Source organism: Bombyx mori, chromosome 3, assembly GCF_030269925.1.
Source record: "Bombyx mori chromosome 3, ASM3026992v2".
Lineage (NCBI taxonomy): Eukaryota > Metazoa > Arthropoda > Insecta > Lepidoptera > Bombycidae > Bombyx > Bombyx mori.
In genome coordinates this window covers 704,571-724,193 of record NC_085109.1, presented here as the reverse complement: position 1 = coordinate 724,193, position 19,623 = coordinate 704,571, and the positions used below count along the sequence as shown (strand labels likewise).

The following is a 19,623-nucleotide window of genomic DNA, read 5'->3' as shown; positions in this document are numbered from 1 at the left end:
CCGAAACGTATTACTGCTTCACGGCAGATATAGGTAAAGTGGTTGTACCTACCCGTGCGGACTTACAAAAGGTCCTACCACATACGTGTAGGTGAGCTTGTGGCGGTAGCCATCATACAACGCAAGATATCTGACAGATGCCTGAATCTCGCTTACGACATTTTCAAGATAAGCTTGCATATATATAAGTTCCAAACAACAACATTCGGACCATCGGTCTACCGAGCAATATCACCCGCTCGGTGGAAGATCTCCCCTTTGTCATATATCCCCACAAGTTCACGGGCTCAACCTGAGAGAATTTTCTTACACTATCCCTAGCAACAGCTGTGCTTCCCAGAATCTACGGTTAGATCAGAATCGCATAGGTGACAAACTAAAAAAATTGTAACATATGCTTTATAAAACAATTTTGTAACAATGAAAACGATTTGTTTATTACCAACATGAGATCTTATTTCATTCTAATTAATACTCGCACTTAATGCAAGCCACTTGTCTCGTTCAGTCTATAAATAAATTGTATTCTTCGTACTAATAACATCCTTATTACTTGACCGCTAAGGTTGTAATCGTTTAGATTTTATCACGTCAAGTGGGGGCCACATGTGCAAGATATCATGAAGTGATGATGGCTTGGCGATGGTTTATATCAATATTGTTTTAAGGACATAAACAGATAAGTAAATATTAGTGCTCGTGGTGAATCTTGGCGGAGAGACGTTCTTGTAGGATCACGGATGCTTTACATTGGAATCGACAATTTTTTATTGCTTAGATGGGTGGACGAGCTCACAGCCCATCTGGTCTTAAGGGGTTACTGAAGCCCATAGACATCTACAACGTAAATGCGCCACTCACCTTGAGATATAAGTTTTAAGGTCTCAGTATAGTTACAACGGCTGCCCCACCCTTCAAACCGAAACGCATTACTGCTTCACCGCTGAAATAGGCAGGGTAGTGGTACCTACCCGTGCGGACTCAAAAGGTCCTACCACCAGTAATGCGTTTCGGTTAGTTCACAGCAGAGTTGAGCGCGACTTGTAAACTTTTGAAATAAAGGTTCCAAATAAATCAAGACTTAAAACATTTTCAAAGTAACGTGACTGAAACCTTCTAATCTACAACAAAGAAAGAGCCTTCAGCTTTCCAGAACTTTCCACGTTGATTGGCCAAATATCCTTCGGAATGACGTCAGATGTCAAATAATTCCGAAAAGCCTTTAATGCGGTACTGCTGTCGTCAACTCAGCACTGAAGGGGTCGGGCTTCAAGTCCAGTTAAAGCTATTCGGAGCTTTCATATATTGAAATTGGCCACAACGGGAAAACCGATATATTCCCATTAAATAATCACAAAACTCATAGTGTATTTTTAGGGGCCATTAGGTATTATTTAAAATCGTGTTTTTTTTTATTGCTTTGATTGGTGGATGATCTCACAGCCCACCTGGTGCTGAGCGGTTGCTAGAGCTCTAGATCTACCTAGTAAATGCGCCACCCACCTTGAGATATAAGTTCTAAGGTCTCAGTATAGTTACAACGGCTGCCCCACCCTTCAAACCGAAACGCATTACTGTTTTACGGCAGAAATAGGCAGAGTGGTGGTACCTACCCTTGTGGACTCACAAGAGGTCCTACCACCAGTGAAAGTATCTATTAGATGTGTCATCAAACAGTGAGATTTGTTAGCTGATTTTTAAATTTGCGTTATCTCCCTCTGTATAAGACTGTGTTTCGTAAATGTATTCAGCCTGAAGGCTATATACGGGTCTATTACACGATATCTCTGCGAAATATCTCCAATCAGTAACTGGATTGTGTCCTTATAACGAAGGCTTTTAAGCTGTCGCGACAGAGAAGTCCTTTATGTACCGTATCATAACTCAAAAACGAAGTTTGTCATTTAGAGGGTAGATGGAAACGTCACAACGGTTTGTCTCCGCTTTGTTGTAGGAGACTTTTCATTAATAATTTTGTATTTTTATATTCTGAAACTGCTGATAATTTTTTTTTATTGCTTAGGTGTGTGGACGAGCTCACAGCCCACCTGGTGTTAAGTGGTTACTGGAGCCCATAGACATCTACAACGTCAATGCGCCACACACCTTGATATATAGTTCTAAAGTCTCAGTATAGTCACAACGGCTGCCCCACCCTTCAAACCGAAACGCATTACTGCTTCACGGCAGAACTAGGCAGGGTGGTGGTACCTACCCGTGCGGACTCACAAGAGGTCCTACCACCAGTTTTTTTTTTTTTTTTCATTTGAAAGAATATTTATTTTTATGATTGAATGATTACTGGTGGTCCGGAGGCCTTTCCAGTTTCACCAGAACAGGTGGGCGAGCAAAGGCTCAGCCAGGGGTGCTCGAGCGCCTCCGAAGGAGACTTAACAACTCAAGAGCAGCTGCTTCGCGAATGAATCTACTACCAGATCGGAATCGCGACCCGCTGAGAAGATCCGGCGAGAAACTCAGCTGATTTATGGGTTAGGTTGCACGTCGACCTCTTTGTTGAGTTCGACGAGTACGGTTACTGGGGTCCCTAAGCCTGCTCCTAGTGTTTTTTTTTTTTTTTTTTTTTTTTTTTTTTTTTTTTTTTTTTTTTTTTTTTTTTTTTTTTTTTTTTTTTTTTTTTTTTTTGTTACGTCTTTCCCCGCCCATAGGCTCGGCAGGACCTTATTATTCTATGTAACACATTCATACTATTTCTCGCTTGTATGCCTCTCGCACTGACATGCCTCATACTATTTCTTTCTTTTATCCATCACCTTACTTTCTTTGCCGGGTGGGACTCCCGCTAATTTGACTACCTTGTATTTTTACTTCACACCTTTGACGACATTGTCCAATACAACATAGCTACTATATTTTTAAACTTAAATTTTCTTACAGTACAATTATATAATGTTATGTCTACAGCTTACTATCTATTTCTTATTCTATTCACAGTTTCTTGTCTTCATTCTTTCATAATTCTTAACATCTAGTTCTTTACAATTATTCGTTTCTTACTTTATTTATCAATATGTTTTAACTTAATTTTCTTACAGTACAGTATTATGTTGTTATGTCTAGAGTTTACTATCTATTTCTTATTCTATTCACAGTTTATTGTACTCACTCTTACATAATTCTTAACATCTAGTTTTGTACAGTTTTTGTTTCTTATTCTATTAACAATATGTTTTTAACTTATTATTATGGTTTCTTCCGGTATTTATATCTATCTATCTAAGGATGTCTTTTTAGTTAGGTACTATTATTTAAACTTAGGGATAGTGACATTTTGACTCAGTGTTTCTATAATTTCCATTGTTTCTTCGTCAATAGTATATATATACTCTAGTATATATACTTATTGTCATTTCTTATTGCGGGGTTATTTCTTTGGCTTTTTTCTATTTAGTCATTTGCATATGTGTTCAGTGTTTGTTTGACTTGCTGGGTTGATATATCCATATATATTTATTATATACTTTTATATCAGTGTGTGTGTATGTGTGTGTGTGTGTGTGTGTGTGTGTTTATATTTGTCATGTGTGTGCGTTCCGCTGAGTGTATGGGTCATATATATGCAGTGTTTGATCGCGCCAGGTAGTCCCACTTTTTGCGGGTTGGGCAATCGACACTGAATGCGTTGTGATCCGTACTCTGCAACCTGGAGTGCAAGCAATTGCAGCACTGCGGTTTAATTCCCGCGATGTAGTCGGCGCATTCCTCGCGCAAGTGTGGGCCTCCGCAGTGGCTACACTTGTCTACACTCCCGGTGCAGAATTTGCGGCCGTGGCCGAAGGCGAGGCACTTCGTGCATTGGATGAGCGGAGACTGGTCCTCCACTCTGACCCTTTGCAGGTCCAGATAGAGGGCGCCAGCCTCCGTCATCCTCTGCCATACCTTCGGTCTCACCTGGATGACAACGTGAGAGGTCTTAGGATTTCTGGTCCTCTTTTTATATTTAATTGTCAAATCCATCTCCTCTTGTGATAGACCCATGAAGATGTCGGCGTTTTGAGCGTAAAGAGCCTTAACCATTTCGTTGTCGTCATTGTCCATAAAGACGTCTTTAAGGACGACGAGTGGGTCCTTATTCTTCATGGGCGCTACGATTAACCCATCACCGTGGCTTTTTATCCTTTCTCTCACCTTATCTAGTTCCACTTCCGTATCGCAGCCGAGTATGACTGTGCTATTCTTTGCCTTCCTTATTTTATTTATTTTAAGGCCAGTACCCCTGGCGTCGACCGCCTTCCTCACTCTCGCGAGTACCTCTTCGGCAGTCTCTTGATTGTCCTCGAAGGTCACCGCCATCGAGTGAAGCGCCGGACGACGCCCAGGTTTTGTTGCTGCGGCGCTGGCATATGTTTGGGGAACCATGTTGCTCTCAGCTGTCAACCCTTTTGTTATCTGGCTTATTTGTGTTTTGGCTTCGACGACGTCTCTGGCGACAGTACCAGCCAGATCTTCAAAGAGAGCCTGCGTCCGTCCCACGACACCTTCGGTCGATTTAACTATTTCGGCTTTGGTCTCTTCGAAATTTTTGAACATATGTTCGAGGATGTCAGCGCCTCGATCGTCGTTTCCTATATTAAGTTCTGATATTTCATGCTTCAGGTTAACTTCCATTTGACTAAGCCGTGAAGTTAGTGTGTTTTCCACCTCTTGCAATTTTCCCAGCAGTTTTTCTTCTTTGTTAGAAGATGACGCTACTGTATGTATGCTAGTCCCGGACGCCGCTGCTTCCAGACACTTCATCCGCTTACTCAACTCAAAGAGTATGCGGATACTTTTGTCCGATTGTGACTCCAGGAAGGACTTGATGTCCCGCCTCATCTGAGGGTACTGCTGGACCTTTGAGGGTATATCCTCAAACGTCTTCATCACTTCCTGGAGTAATTGGTCGCTCGGTGTCTCAGCATAGTACTGCTGCTGCTTTCTATACAGGTCCATATTATCAAGCGACCTTCTTTTTGTTTCCGGTCTTTTAATGAAAGTCCTGGCAGCGTCCGGCATTACCGAAGGTGAGGTAGCGGGGCTGGGAATTTGAGGTTTTTTGGCAGCGCCAGATGTTGTTGGTGTATGGAACATTGTGTGTATGTGTGTGAGAGAGTGTGATGTAAGTGTGATGTGATGTAGTGCGAGTACAGCGGGGAAAGTTGTCGAGTGTATATGTCTGTCTGACCCTGTATAGGGGGGTCAGTGTCCAAATGTAAATGTTAATACAGTGCAATTAAAATTATAAATTAATAAAGATATATTTTTTAGTGTCGAAGTTTAGTCGAAGTTAGTTTAGTAGATTTCTAAATCTAGCTAAGTCGATTTAAAAAATTTTGTAGTCCCTTATGTACCTGTTATAAATAATGGTTGTCTATTCTATGACAAAGAATACTAAAATATTTTTAGTTGATTGAATTATCTAATTGAAGTCGAATTCGAGCTCAAAAATTTGTCTATCTCCCTTGGTTTACTGGATACGGCCCTGGGTCGTGCAAAACATTATTTCCCTTTCCAACACTGCCCGATATATCGGGTAAAATTTGTTATTAAATTTTTTAAGTTTAGGTCTATTTTTTCTGCTGAAAAAAGAGTTTTTCCAAAAATTTAAAAACGTGGAGGGTGGTTTTTAACCACGCTCTATCCAGTCCTTATAAGAAAATCTCGAATTTATTATTATCTAAAAAGTAGATTTTCAGATCGCGATCTCCGCGACAGCCTCAATTTGCGGCTGAACTCTGATGTAAATAAAGATGCTAACGAAGATCGCGATTCGAAAAATTGTCCAAAATTCACCATTTAAAAAGTAATGTGTTCCTTATGACCTAAACTATACTATACTTATATTATAATCTGCGCGCCGTGGTTTTTTCACCCTCTTCAAAGGGGTTTGCTTTGGTGTCACTTTCCCGCCCAACCGCAAAAAGCCTTGTTTTTATAAATTAACTAGATTAATTAGAAAAACAAAATTAAACTTTCTTCAGAGGTCTATTTTTGAACACTTTTAACAAAATTAATTTTTAAAATATTATCGGTAGGGGGGTGTAACTCCATTTATATTAAACTGATTATTTAGTACACTATTCAAAATTAATTTTTTAATAAACTACACATCCAAAAAATCTAAAAATTTGGAGAATTTAATTTTAAGGGGTCTACTTTATAATAACAAAATAAAAAAAGGGGGGTTGTCGATTTACTTTAGCTGGAAAATGACACCAAAGATTTTCAAAATTTTGCCGACCTTTAAAGCTTCACTGTGTTGTCCCGGGTTGTCTGATCTCGATGATCCAGGTGTCAAAAGATTCGCCTTGTCAAGACGCTTCTATTGGTGTGCCACACGCCTGTCCAAGTGTCCTGGGAGTCGATCTCGGTAGCACGTGGTTTTCAGAAATTCCGGATTACACTGGCTGTTTTCCACCGGAAAAATCCTGGGTATAGTCCAGAAGGTAGGGCTCGACGAGACGATTATTTAGACCCCAAAAAAGTGGGGGGTCGTCGATCTAGTTTTGTCAGCGTATCACAAAAACATACAAAAAATTTAGTTTTTGAGCCACAACTTTCTCTCACTTTCACTTATTTCCAAGCGGTTTTCACGGTTGTGTTCCTCTCACTGAGACGCGTATTTTGATACTACACACTTGTATCTTCGCGCGAAAAAACCATTTTTCGTAATTTTAAGTTGCGGAGCGTGGAAAAAACGTGGCGCTCGCGGTCGTGGCTGCCAGCAGCTGCTCCTAGTGTTAGGGCTGAAGAGGTCTAATACAAAGGTTAAACGGAATAATCATTATTGGTGGTAGAGCGTCTTGTGAGTCTGCACGGGTAGGTACCTCCACCCTGACTATTTCTGCCGTGAAGCAGTAATGCGTTTACAGTTCAAGGCTGGGGCAGCCGGTAAAAGAAAGGAGACTCAGAACTCTCAAGCGGCGGTATTAACGTGGTTAATGTCTATAGGTTCTTGTCTGGTGCTGGTTTTTTCCTCTGTCTAATCGCTTCACCTGGCTGGTAGTAGAGCTCACGGAGCTCAACCTGAGAGAGTGTACTAACACTTGCCTCAGCAAGAGTAAGCGGCGTAGGTGTATAGCTCACCTACAAATAAAACATAGTAAATTTGCGGTTTTTTTTTATCGCTACGCGGAAACGTTGCGACAAACATATTATTCACGACGCGATCTCAATTCCTGTTTTTCTATTGTGTGACGTCACGCCGATCTGTCACAACCGTTTTGACAAGTGACAGTCATCGTCATCTCTCTAGAATTGTTGACTTAATGTCGGCAGCGTCACATTGTTGTTATCGAGTACATATTTCATACTGAAGAGACACGTGTAAGATTTTTTTTATTGCCCTTGTAGGCAGACGAGCATACGGCCCACCTGATGGTGAGTAGTTACCGTCGCCCATGGACTTCAGCAATGCCAGAGGCAGAGCCAAGCCGCTGCCTACCGTTAAGTACTCTCCACAAACTTTGTTTCTAGAAATTGCTTCATGAACCGTCCTTGGCTACTGCTTCCTCGCAAGAGCCTCAACCTAACAAGGTAAAAATCCTAAACCGAATGTTAATATTTTTTTGTATCAACCTATTTATAAGTACGCTTAAATGGGTGAATGAGCTGACGGCCCAGCTGGTATTAAGTGGTTACCGGGGCCCATAGATATCAACAACGTAAATTGCGCCACCCACATTGAGATATAAGTTCTAAGGTCTCAGTATAATTACAACGGCTGCCCCCACCCTTCAAACCGAAACGCATTACTGCTTCACGGCAGAAGTAGGCAAGGCGGTGGTACCTACCCGTCCGGACTCACAAGAGGTCCTATCACCAGTAAGTAATTTAAATGCCGCGTTTATTCCACTGCTTAAATCCAAACCTCTGATAAATTGGCTCCCACTGGCATTGTCAATAATACACGACGGAGTCTTTACGTTGTAGATGTCTATGGGCTCCAGTAACCACTTAACATCAGGTGGGCTGTGAGCTCGCCCACCCATCTAAGCAATAAAAAAAAAACTAAATTACTTCAGACAACGTTTTTATCGATTTAAAAAAATCTACTATCGAGGAGATTTGTGAGAGCCTCTGACCTTAGCATTGTTTTCAAATACACGAGCTAATTAACGCTATCTTGCTTAAGGTTTATCGTTTCCTTCTGATTGCCCGATAAAAGCTCTACTCGTGATAAGAAATTTATCAATCGCCCATCATTAAGGAGTCGCTGTTTGAGTTTTTATCATTGACCAAGCAATTGAAAACGTTTTCGAATCATGTACACAGTGCGGCGTTGTGTAGTCAGTCAACTTGTTGTATTGTTCGTTTGTGTGAACATTGTAAAAAAAAGTTTGAAGAGACGTATTTTTACGCACTACTTGTGGAAAGACAAATATTAGTGTTATTATCAGTATAACCGTTACAATCATTATCGGTGACACGTTCAATGAAATGTCTGCGAGAGATTTTCCTTGTGTATTCGTCAAGCTTCCGATCTGGCATGCGAGGGCAAGAGTTAGCACATTTGAGCTGTATAGGCTGTGTTATATTCAGAAAAACTCAATACACACGTTTAATTGTTGCTTTAGGTCGTAATTCTGCCTTGAAGTAGGCGCCGTCGTCTGTGCATCATAATCTCGCCAAGGGAAACGAATGTCCGACCTTAGAAGCCTCTAGTCCCCGTTGCTGGCCTCCCTGAGCTCTCTGTACGCACACCTTGCGAATTATCGTGTCTTTTCGAAAAGATGTGTGGTGGCGTGGGACACCCGATAGGAACGAAGTTCCTTATTATAAAAATATTAATTTTAAGTTCTATTCGAGGTATAAAGAAAATAATTATTCGGGTATACGTTTTTTATTATGTTTTTTTTATTGATAAAAAAAACTACTTTACTAAGTTATCAACTTTATTTTATTCACAACGATTTATAAAAAAAAGATATAATAATAAAATACAAAGAAACAGCTATTTATATGAATAATTATAATAACCGTCATCACGTAGACACCGTATAGCCATTACACTAAGACTATAGATAAATAATAAAAATCTTACGTTACGGACGTTTTTTCCCGGTCAGGATATCTACTGTTACGGGGTGGGATGATGGAGACTTTAAAAAAAAACACTTTTTTACAGAAACTGGAAAAAAGTAATTTTATTATAAGAAAGTACAAGTTTGTCACGTTATAGATAAGTGTCCACAACGAGGTTTCAAATCGATCTGCCTTTCTGTGGTAACGGGAATGCTGACGAAACTTTTGATTTGCGTCATTACTTAGAAACGAAGTAAACAACTGAGGCTAGGTCAGCAGTTTACTTTATATTGACCATGTTGTAATCGGATATTATAACAGTACCGCTCCGCATGGTCCCATAAGGAACTTCGTTCCAAAAAAATTCTACCACCCTTCTGAGTGTTGTTGCTTTTCTGTTATTACATTGTCTGTGCCCCGCGATGCTCACGCGCAGTCCACACCGCGCCACGCGGTCTCTGCGTGATGCTCCATGCAGAATTAGCCGCTCGACCAATCGCGATGGCTCACGAGCCTGCAACGTCAATCGTAACGATTAATGTCAATTCGCTTATTTAAGCTCTACATTTCATACAGTTTTTTAATATAGATCTTGTTGCTAGATACTGCTAAATATTACCTGCTCTTATCGCTTCAAGTCCGACCGAGTTCATAGGCTCAATGTGTTTGGTACGCTGAGAATTATCAACTTTTTATCACGTTGCTATTTTGAGAAAACGTATTATTATGGTAAAAATGAAAAGCTACTTTTATTTTAGCGTTTTTTATATTCGAAATTATATGCGAAATAATATTCGTCAACTAATCTAAAAGTCATCGTGGCTTAACGGATAAGACACCGGTGCATCGCTCAACACGAATGCACCGGTGTTCGAATATCAGGCGGGTACCAATTTTTGTAATGAAATACGTACTCAACAAATGTTCACGATTGATTTCCACGGTGAAGGAATAACATCGTGTAATAAAAATGAAACCCACAAAATTATAATTTGCGTAATTACTGGTGGTAGGACTGTGAGTCCGCGCGGGTGGGTACCACCACCCTGTCTATTTCTACCGTGAAGCAGTAATGCGTTTCGGTTTGAAGGGTGGGGCAGCCGTTGTAACTATACTTGAGACCTTAGAACTTATATGTGGTGACGCATTTACGTTGTGTATGTCTATGGGCTCCAGTAACCATTTAACACCAGGTGGGCTGTGAGCTCGTCCACCCATCTAAGCAATAAAAAAAATAAAAAAAATGTATTGGAGGATGAACTTTTAGTTTGAATACTACATTGTAGAATTTTCGTCTTGACGCTTATCTAAATGATTGGGGCTTGTGAAATACGACGGGTAGTTCATACTCCTTGTGATATTTAGCGATCACAGTGTTTTAAAGACATCGTCACTACAATTAACTCGACCGCGCTGTTGCTTGGCAGCGAAACACAGTAGTACTTGCTAGTACGGTGTTCCAATATAATCCGACTCCAACTTCCTAGTTACCATTTGATAGAGCGTGTGTTTTTCTGTACATAAACAATCTTTTTTATCAACTGCTTTTAGTTACACCCAATAAAACATACAATTGCTTCCTGCGCTTACAGATGAATTAAAATCTCATATCTAAAAAAGTCTTTAATAACGGTTCATATAATATTCTGTATGCTGTGTAAACTGTCGTAAAAGTGAGTAAACCGTTTAAAATATCACAAAACCTGTGTCCTTGCAAGCGTTATCGAATGCGAAGCGGAAATACATGTGCAAATAAGATACATTGTGTAAAAATACTTGGTTTCGTAACAGACGATAGTAGTCGCCAATAAAATGACTTAAGACTGTACTAAAACATCATAAACCTTACAGTAAGGGAGGGTTAAGATGCTTCAAACGACATCGTATTTCCCTTTTTTTTTCTACCTAAGCTACCTAAGATGATTTAGAGACACGATGTCAGCGTCGCCGGGCTAGTAAGTGAGCTCACGGGGCTCAAACCTGACGATGTTGCAAACACGAACCCTAGCAGGGGCCGTGCTTCGCAGAATCTACCACCGGATCGGAAACGCGACCCACTGAGAAGATCCGACGAGAAACTCAGTAGGCCGTGTCTGTGGGTTAATTATGCTCGCCGAACCCTTCGTCGCCAGCGACGTGTTTGACGAGAACGATGACCGGTGCTTGGGGTACCTAAAAGCACCGTTAGTAGATCGAGAGCATCCGAGATGATATGCGTATTTCCCAAGATACGTTGCGTAGTTCGGGAGCTCCAAAGGAACAAATGAACTATAATAAAATAGCTGTTCTGATTATAAGTACATTTTTTATTTATTTTTATTGCCTTTGTAGGCAGACGAGCGTACGGCCCACCTGATGGTAAGTGGTTACCGTCGCCCATGGACTTCAGCAATGCCAGGAGCAGAGCCAAGCCGCTGCCTACTGCTTAATACTCTCCACAAGCCTCGTTTGAAGAAGGACATGTCATAGCGTTCGGGAAACACCGTGGAGGGGAGCTCATTCCATAGCCGGATGGTACGTGGCAAAAAAGACCTCGGGAAATGCACTGTGGATGACCGCAGTGGCTCCAGGTAGTATGGATGAACTCTACTCCGGTGGCGGGCGGTGCGATGCGACATACTTCATTAGTTTTGTCCGACAATGAACATTGAATTCCCGTTGGTAAGGCGCAGCTTGGCTGTTTAAGTCTGTTACTATGAGGCGACGACTGTCTTCGAAGTGAAAAATCTCACAGTTGTCAACAATAAAACTGATCTATTAGTCAACAGTAGTCCAACCCCGTTCAACAAACATTCTTCAACAATAATCTAAGGCTGTAATCTTATAATTTAAATACATTACGAAAGGTCGAAAACGATAAATAAAATACAAAAACAAAATAAATAAAACCTTAGTTAGAATGGGCTATAAACTTGAAGTAAAACATGGGATGTTTGGCTCGCTTACAATTTATTGAGCCTACAGACGAACTTACGAGCTTCGTTCACTGAATTGTGCTGCGTTTGATATCGTGAGCTTGCTCGCGCGAGAATTAAACTTATCTAAATTATTTAAATACTTTCACAATTTTATGCGTACGTCACGAACGACTTGGCTTGGTAGGCAGCGGCTTGGGTCTGCTCCTGGCATTGCTGACGACCATGAGCGACGGTGACCACTTACCATCAGGTTGGCCGTTTGCTCGTCTGGATAGAAAGGCAATAAAAAAAAAACGAGTTTGTATTGAAACCGAAAAAAATAACAGCCGATCTTTCTAGAAAGATGCAACCGGTTCCGGATCCGGTTTTTTCGGGTATCTGATCTACTTATATTCTATAACTTATGAAAAGTAAAACAAACTCAGACGAATTCATATAAAGACGATTTTTGTAAAAAAAATGATCCGACTTCTTTAGTTTTACTTATAATCTACTCTGGAGTGGTCAGCAAATCCACTATATGCGGTGTTCATATCTTAAAATCACTCGACACTTAAGTGAGTCGGATAAGAATGTAAACACAGCACCGGACTTTTCTTCTTTCAAATCGTTTATATAATATACATATATCAGTGGAACTATGTACTTACAGCCCACGCACGTGTATGATATACACACCGGCACGCTTCTGTGTGTTAGATGAAAGCTATTTTTATTTTTTGTGTCCATTGAGATGAACAGACAGCCTAACCAAAAGGCAAATTACACTGTCTCCTCGAGATATGAGGTAGAAATGCCTAGAGATAATGCATTGCCTTAAGAAAGGTTAGAAAATGATCAATAAGTGACATTATGAGCTGAAGGCTCGGTTGGTTAAGGGCAGTGGTTTCCAAACTTATTTTGTCTACTGCCCACTTTGAGAATAAATTATGTTTTTAGCGCCCCCATTTTTTCTACCTACTTAAAAATCACTATAGCGAGAGCTCAGTCGTGTCTAAGAGACCTCCTAGATGAAATTATAAAGCGCCTCCCAAGCCTCTACACAACGCCCCCATTTTTTGTGGGTCTCTTACCGGCCACCATTAGGCCTACAGCGCCCACAAGGGGGCGTTATCGCCCTCTTTGGGAAAGACTGTTTTAGGGTATGTGATCTTGAAGCCACCGCCCCATCTCTTCCTGTGGGTGCTGTAAATTATGAGTAGGAGATTCGGAGAATGGACAGCAGCGTTCCTAAATATTATACTAGCACATTGCGATCGTTTACCGACATTACCTAGCAGGGCATATATTAGACCCGCACGCGTTGTTACCACCCGCCTTGCCTATATCTGCCACGAAGCAGTAATACCTTCCGGCTTATAGAGCGGGACAGCTGTTACTATTGTTCCGCCGATAAAAGCAACGCCATCTATCGTCGAATAGAAGAAACGAATATGAAAAGAACTAGTAAAATCGAGAACGCTCGAGAAGTGCAATATAGCGGAAATAAAGCGACTGGCCTTCCTGAGGATGTTCTCGATAGTTCTAGGGATTTCGTCTCGACTATAAAAGCTTTGCAGAGATGACACGGAGTTAGTTAGTAATCGGAACTACTCAAAGCGAAACAGCGAACAGATCACCTGAAGCGAAGCGGAAGAAGCGAATTACGAATTGCGAAGTGCTCTGTAAGCGTTCTAAGTGAGTAATAGAGTTATAATTTGTACTTCGATGGAACTTTTATTTATCCCGAACCCCAGCAAGTAACACTATACTATATACAACTGAAATATCATTTTTATTTTTCAGTGGATGGCGTATGTCACTGGGATTACCAGCTGCCATAAGCTACTGCTGTCACTAATTACCAGGAGCCAGGATTGCTTGTTCGTCAGCTATATAAAGAAATCAGTTGGTTGTTTTTTTAAATTCCTTAGTCGGATTAACAAACTCACGGCTAACCTGGTGTTGAATGGTTACCGGACCCCAAAAATATCAAGAACTTAAATGTCGCAGGCCCATAGACGCTCCACCCTTCAAGCCGGCTCACAAGACGCCCTACCATCAGTTCGAAACCGGGCTGAATTTAGAACTGCACTTGCGGTAGGCAGCCACGGCTTGGCTCTGCTCCTGGCATTGCTGAAGTCCATGGGCGACGGTAACCACTAAACATCAGGTGGGCCATATGCCCATCTGCCTACAGGGGCAATAAAATAAAATAAAACTTTTCAAAGCATTATTACGAGAGTTGTAATGGTCAGAATATCGAGCACTGTCAGTAGTCTGTCTGGGTTTTCGTCAGAGAATACGTAAGAGTGACTCCAGCGAGCATCAGCTACCTAAACTCCCTGGTAGCAGTGTCCTTTGTTCCGATCTTGTACGCCTTATCCCAACTAAATCCTGACCCGCCGTCCTCAGATTTTTCCTTCGCAGATAAGAATACAATCAAGCGAATCTCAGTAACATAATTTACATAATGTACAAAGTTTTAACAGAAAAGTCAATATCACAAATGTACTCTAAGTCAATTATAAAAGTATTCGTCAAATCTTGATATAATTTAGCACCTTTCAAATAAATAAATAAATGATCAAAATCGATTCGACTAAAATTCAAAAAGTTTGGAGGCTACAGATAAAGAATACAGTCGAATTAAAAAACCTAATCCTTTGTTGTGGTCGATTGAAAAATAGTGATGTGAATACAAAAGAAATATAAATAAATAGCTTATCTAGCGCAACGATGAGGAGTAGGAATCTCGAGATATTGTCTCGATAGTCAATCGATGAGGAGGTGCCCCGACATTCGCGAATTCAGGTCAAATCTGTCAATTACGATAAAAAAAACTTTATGTAAGACCACTTATCACACGCTCCTGATAAATAACGTGCTAATATTTATTATTTATTCAAGATATTCGTTACACGTGGAAAGATAATATGGTTATTTTTAGTTTTTTTTTTTGCTTAAAGCGCTAAACTTTGAAGGTTGAACATGTCTGTAATAATAATTTATCCTGTCATTTTTTCTTATTCCATTTGGTCGTTTTTGTATTAATTGAGATAGTCAGTTAAGCTCAAATTATAAAATTTATTTAAACAGATCGTAATAAGGGGGCGTGATTGATACTCTTTGATTCCAGTTCTTAATATTGGAACTAGAGGGTTAGGACTGGGTATTTCGATGCTGAAAGAATTACTGAAGGCAATGACACTGATGAGAAGGGTTTCCGTTGCTCTTAAAAGCCGAAAAGGAAAGCTAAGACCATACAACAGAGCTGGTGTAGGGTTATATGCATTTCCGGGGTCGTTTTTGCCACGTACCATCTGGCTCTGGTATGAGCTCTTTCGAGGGTTAGATAAAAAATCTCAGGTAGTCTTTGGCTTGGCTGCGTACCACATATGAGGATCGCGATCGATGGCGACCATCGACCAAACAGGTGGACCGTATACTCGAGTGTTTAAGGGGGAAAAAAAAGGGAGAAAAAACTTACAGCTTTATTACGTTTGCAACATTTCGAACTTATTGGATTATGAAGTCTTAGGAAAATTGAATATTTTTTTTGCTTCAATAGCTTGCGGAGTTCACAGCCCACCTGGTGTTAAGTGGTTACTGGAGCCCTGAGATATGAGTTCTAAGGTCTCAGTATAGTTACAACGGCTCCCTCACCTTTCAAACCGAAACGCATAACTACTTCACGGCAGCAATAGGCAGGGTGATGGCACCTACCCGTGCGGACTCACAAGAGGTCTTACCACCAGTAATTACGCAAATTATAATTTTGCGGGTTTAATTTTTATTACACGATGTTATTCCTTCACCGTGGAAGTCAATCGTAAGCATTTGTTAAGTACGTATTTCATTAGAAAAATTGGTATTGAATTCGAACACTGGTGCATCGCTAGATACGAATGCACCGGACGTCTTCAAATAGATAGATTTAGATAGATAGATTTCATAAAGACAAATCGCAGGTAAATAATAGAAAGATAAAATGCTGATTCGGTCTCTTCTATCACGTAAGTGTAAATGAATGTTTTATCTTTAAAGAAAATCAACAAAGTCGATTGTATTCAACTTTTCGATTCTGAAAACCTGTCCCGAGCAGTCCTGACAGCTGTTAGGAGCGAGATGTAAATACACAAAACAGCCAGAAAGAAAGGGACGCTAGATTTAAGTTCCGTAATAACTTATGGACATTGCGATTTCATGGGAATAACGGTTTTATTGCCGTTACCTCAAGGTGGTTTTCCGTTTGTCGGCTCTTTATATTTGTGACGGTGAAAATTATTACACGTCGAGAGACCGGTTGTATTTGGAGGCTTGATTCTTGCTTCAGGGCTGTCAAACTACTAGTTTTTATTTCTTTTTTCATTTAATTTCATTGTCTCAGGAATGCTCACTGTTGGCTTCGTGGAGTGACACTTGATTACTTATATACCTTAACCGGTCCTGAAGTCGAGATTGGAATAATGACTTCTGAGTATGGCACGTGATGTTAAGTGGCCCATAGCATCAGCCCATTGATTTTTTCAACGGAATGCGATTCGAATCCGGTGGTAAATGCATTAACGAAGCCCTTGAGCACTTAGACGTCGGCCATTCAATACCAGAGCCCAAGCCCACGTTCGTACACCCTTCCTGAGGAACCTGCAAAAGCCTTCCTGCAACCTTCGTCCCAAAAAAAATAACTAGATAGCGGCTTGACTTTGACCCTGGCTTTGCTGAAGTCCGCGGGCGATGGTAACCACTCACCATCAGGTGGGCCGTGTGCTCGTCTGTCTACAAGGCCAATAAAGAAAAGAACAGAAAATATGACTGCCAATAGTAGCAGTTGTTAGTTTATTAATTATATTTTATGTACGGTCTTAGTCATCTTTTTGGTTTTGTGCATCGTACTCACAAATGCTCATGAGAGCTCATAATTAATTTGTTAAAAAATAACAAAATAATCAGTTGCGTTAAAAATGTGAATGCAATAAAAAAAATACTGGCCAACCCTATCGCATTAGCTACTGTCTTACGCCATTTTTTCTGTCAGTTACCGCTATACACTTATATGTTATAATATGTATGTATACACAAGCGAGACCGGTTAAATCTCGTTTTGGAGAGTGAGAGATAAACTTGGAGAAGCGTCCGCGGCCGGCAATAATAGATGAAGCGAGAATAGATATAGTGGAGTTGGGGGGGTAGGTAGCAACATTTGCATCGCCCCTATTTTTTCCTACCTATGCTGATAGCCTTGAGAGGCTATTTCAGCGTAACCTTAACTAGTAGGTGAGCTCACGGGGCTCAGTCGGAGTGTTACTAACACTGGCCCTAGCAAGAGCAGTGCTTCGCAGAATCTACCACCGGATCGGAAACGCGACCCACTGAGAAGATCCGGCGAGAAACTCAGTAGGCTGTGTCTATTGGTTAATTCGCTCGTCGAGGCCTTCGTCGCAAGCGACGGGTTCAACGAGGACGGTGACCGGTGCTGTATCGCCTCTGACACGTATCCACTATTTCAGCGATGTCGCTTTTGTCGCATGCTTATATCTATAGATGATGAATACGTCAATGAGTAAGTATGTACAGTCGGCGTCAATCCGCCATTTTGAGAAGGTAGCACGACACGTGAACCCTCTTGTCGTGGCCACCGAAAATTACATACCCGATCCTGTGGACGGAATGGTAAACAGTCGACGTCTCCCTAAACACGACATTACGGATCCTCCCGATCCAATAACGGTGCTTTTAGGTACCTCAAGCACCGGTCACCGACCTCGCCGGACCGATCGCTTGCGACGAAGGGCTTGACGAGAAAATTAAGCCATAGACACATCCCACTGAGTTTCACGCCGGATCTTCTCAGTGGGTCGCGGTTCCGATCCAGTGCTAGATTCTACGAAGCACTGCTCTTGTTAGGGCCAGTGTTAGCAACACTCCAGTTTGAGCCCCGAGAGCTCACTTACACGCTAGGGTAAAGCTGATATAGCCTTTCAAGGCTATCAGCATAGATAGAAAAAAAACAAAAATTATAAGCTTCAAATTACGCACTATATTTATTAATTAATATACAAGGGATCACAAAAGCTCACAAGTCTGCAGCTCATCTGCACCGGCCTAATATAAATGTCCAACAAAATCAATGCTCAGTAAGTTTTAGTGTCGACACAACCATCACTCTCTCTTCACTCATCGCTGGCACGTGTCCAAAAGCAGAGAAGAAGATCAAGATAAGGTCAGCCAAGTCCCAATTTATTTTACTTTGAATTCAATTGTTACTTCATCGCTTTTAAAACTTCTACAACATTTATTTAACTTCGGAACATTTTATACTTAGAAATTTTAATGACACATATATTCGTCAAATGCCATTCGTCAAACTCTTCGAAGTAGTCATCGACTTTGCCATAAAAATATTACAGAGTAATTGTTACAGTATTATTTGAATAGATGATGACGTACTTAAATTAATCAGGTATCCAATAAAAAGACTTTAAATAAAAATACTCATAGCTCCAAACCCATTAAAACGGTAACTCAAAGTTTTAACAAATCTTGTGGTATTATCGGTCTAATGTTGATTTCGGGGTCAAGTCGCTGCGGCAAGATTCCCCGGCCCTCACTAATTACTGGTAATATTCGTTAATAACTATCGGTCGGGGCGGAGATAACGCCCTTGGGGTCTTGGACGAATCTATAGGCTGATACTATGCTTCATGTCGGTCGGTACCTTATCATTTCGAACGCAAGCAATCATTCCTATTTCTGTGGATAGATATTCTATGTGAGACTTCCACCCCTAGGAGTATGTGGGACTTCACGGTCTGCAGATACTGGTGGTAGATTTACTGGTGGTAGGACCTTTTGCTTACTGTGGTAGGACCTTTTGTGAGTCCGCGCGGGTAGGTACCACAACCCCGCCTGTTTCTGCTGTGAAGCAGTAATCCGTGGGTAGACGGGCTTTCAGCCCACCTCGTGTTAAGTGGTTACTGGAGCTCATAGACATCTACGACGTAAATGCGCCACCCACCTTGAGATATAAGTTCTAAGGTCTCAGTATAGTTACGACGGCTGCCCCACCCTTCAAACCGAAACGCATTACTGCTTCACGGCAGAAACAGGCAGGGTGGTGGTACCTACCACCTACCAGAGGTTCTACCACCAGTTCAAGAACGAGCAATATACGATTGACGATTCATGTATGAACTATTGATATAGCTCTCGATTTCGTCAAATGTCGCCCCCAGCTAAGTTTCCGGGTCGTCATCTAAGTTCTGTTAAGTTAAACTAGTTAAGTTAGCAGCGCACCCTCGAGAAATTGAACGATTTAAACTTATATTTCACGAGAGGTCAAAAGCTGTATTCAATTTTGATGCGTACTTGTACGAAAAAACATTAATTACAGAAACATAATACGTTTTTGTAGGCTGGTGTTGGACAAACATCCGTATTCATCGATCCCGAGCTATTAAGATTTTGTTCCTGTATTAGACATGCCAGAAACTGTAATAGTTGGTGAGAACAAATACTAGAATAAATTGACTGCTAAAGGTAGTCTAGCCAGCTCTAGTAGTCCAAACAGAACGGACATGACTACTGCCATGAAGGAACAACACCGTCTAATAAAAATCTTGTATGCCCACAGTATAGGCATAGCTACCAACACCATGCCTATTTCTGCTGCGAAATTGTAATGCGTTCCAGTTTGAAGGGGGGC

General features: G+C 41.0%; 1 long non-coding RNA gene across 1 annotated transcript; it reads right to left on the bottom strand.

Annotated features, from left to right (window-relative positions):
* Positions 1-8,873: 8,873 nt before the first annotated feature.
* LOC134200916 (uncharacterized) lies at positions 8,874-9,739 on the bottom strand. Its single transcript, XR_009976026.1, has 2 exons — positions 9,641-9,739; positions 8,874-9,535 (listed from the first exon to the last, which is right to left on the bottom strand). It is a non-coding gene; the product is annotated as an uncharacterized LOC134200916 (long non-coding RNA).
* Positions 9,740-19,623: the final 9,884 nt, after the last annotated feature.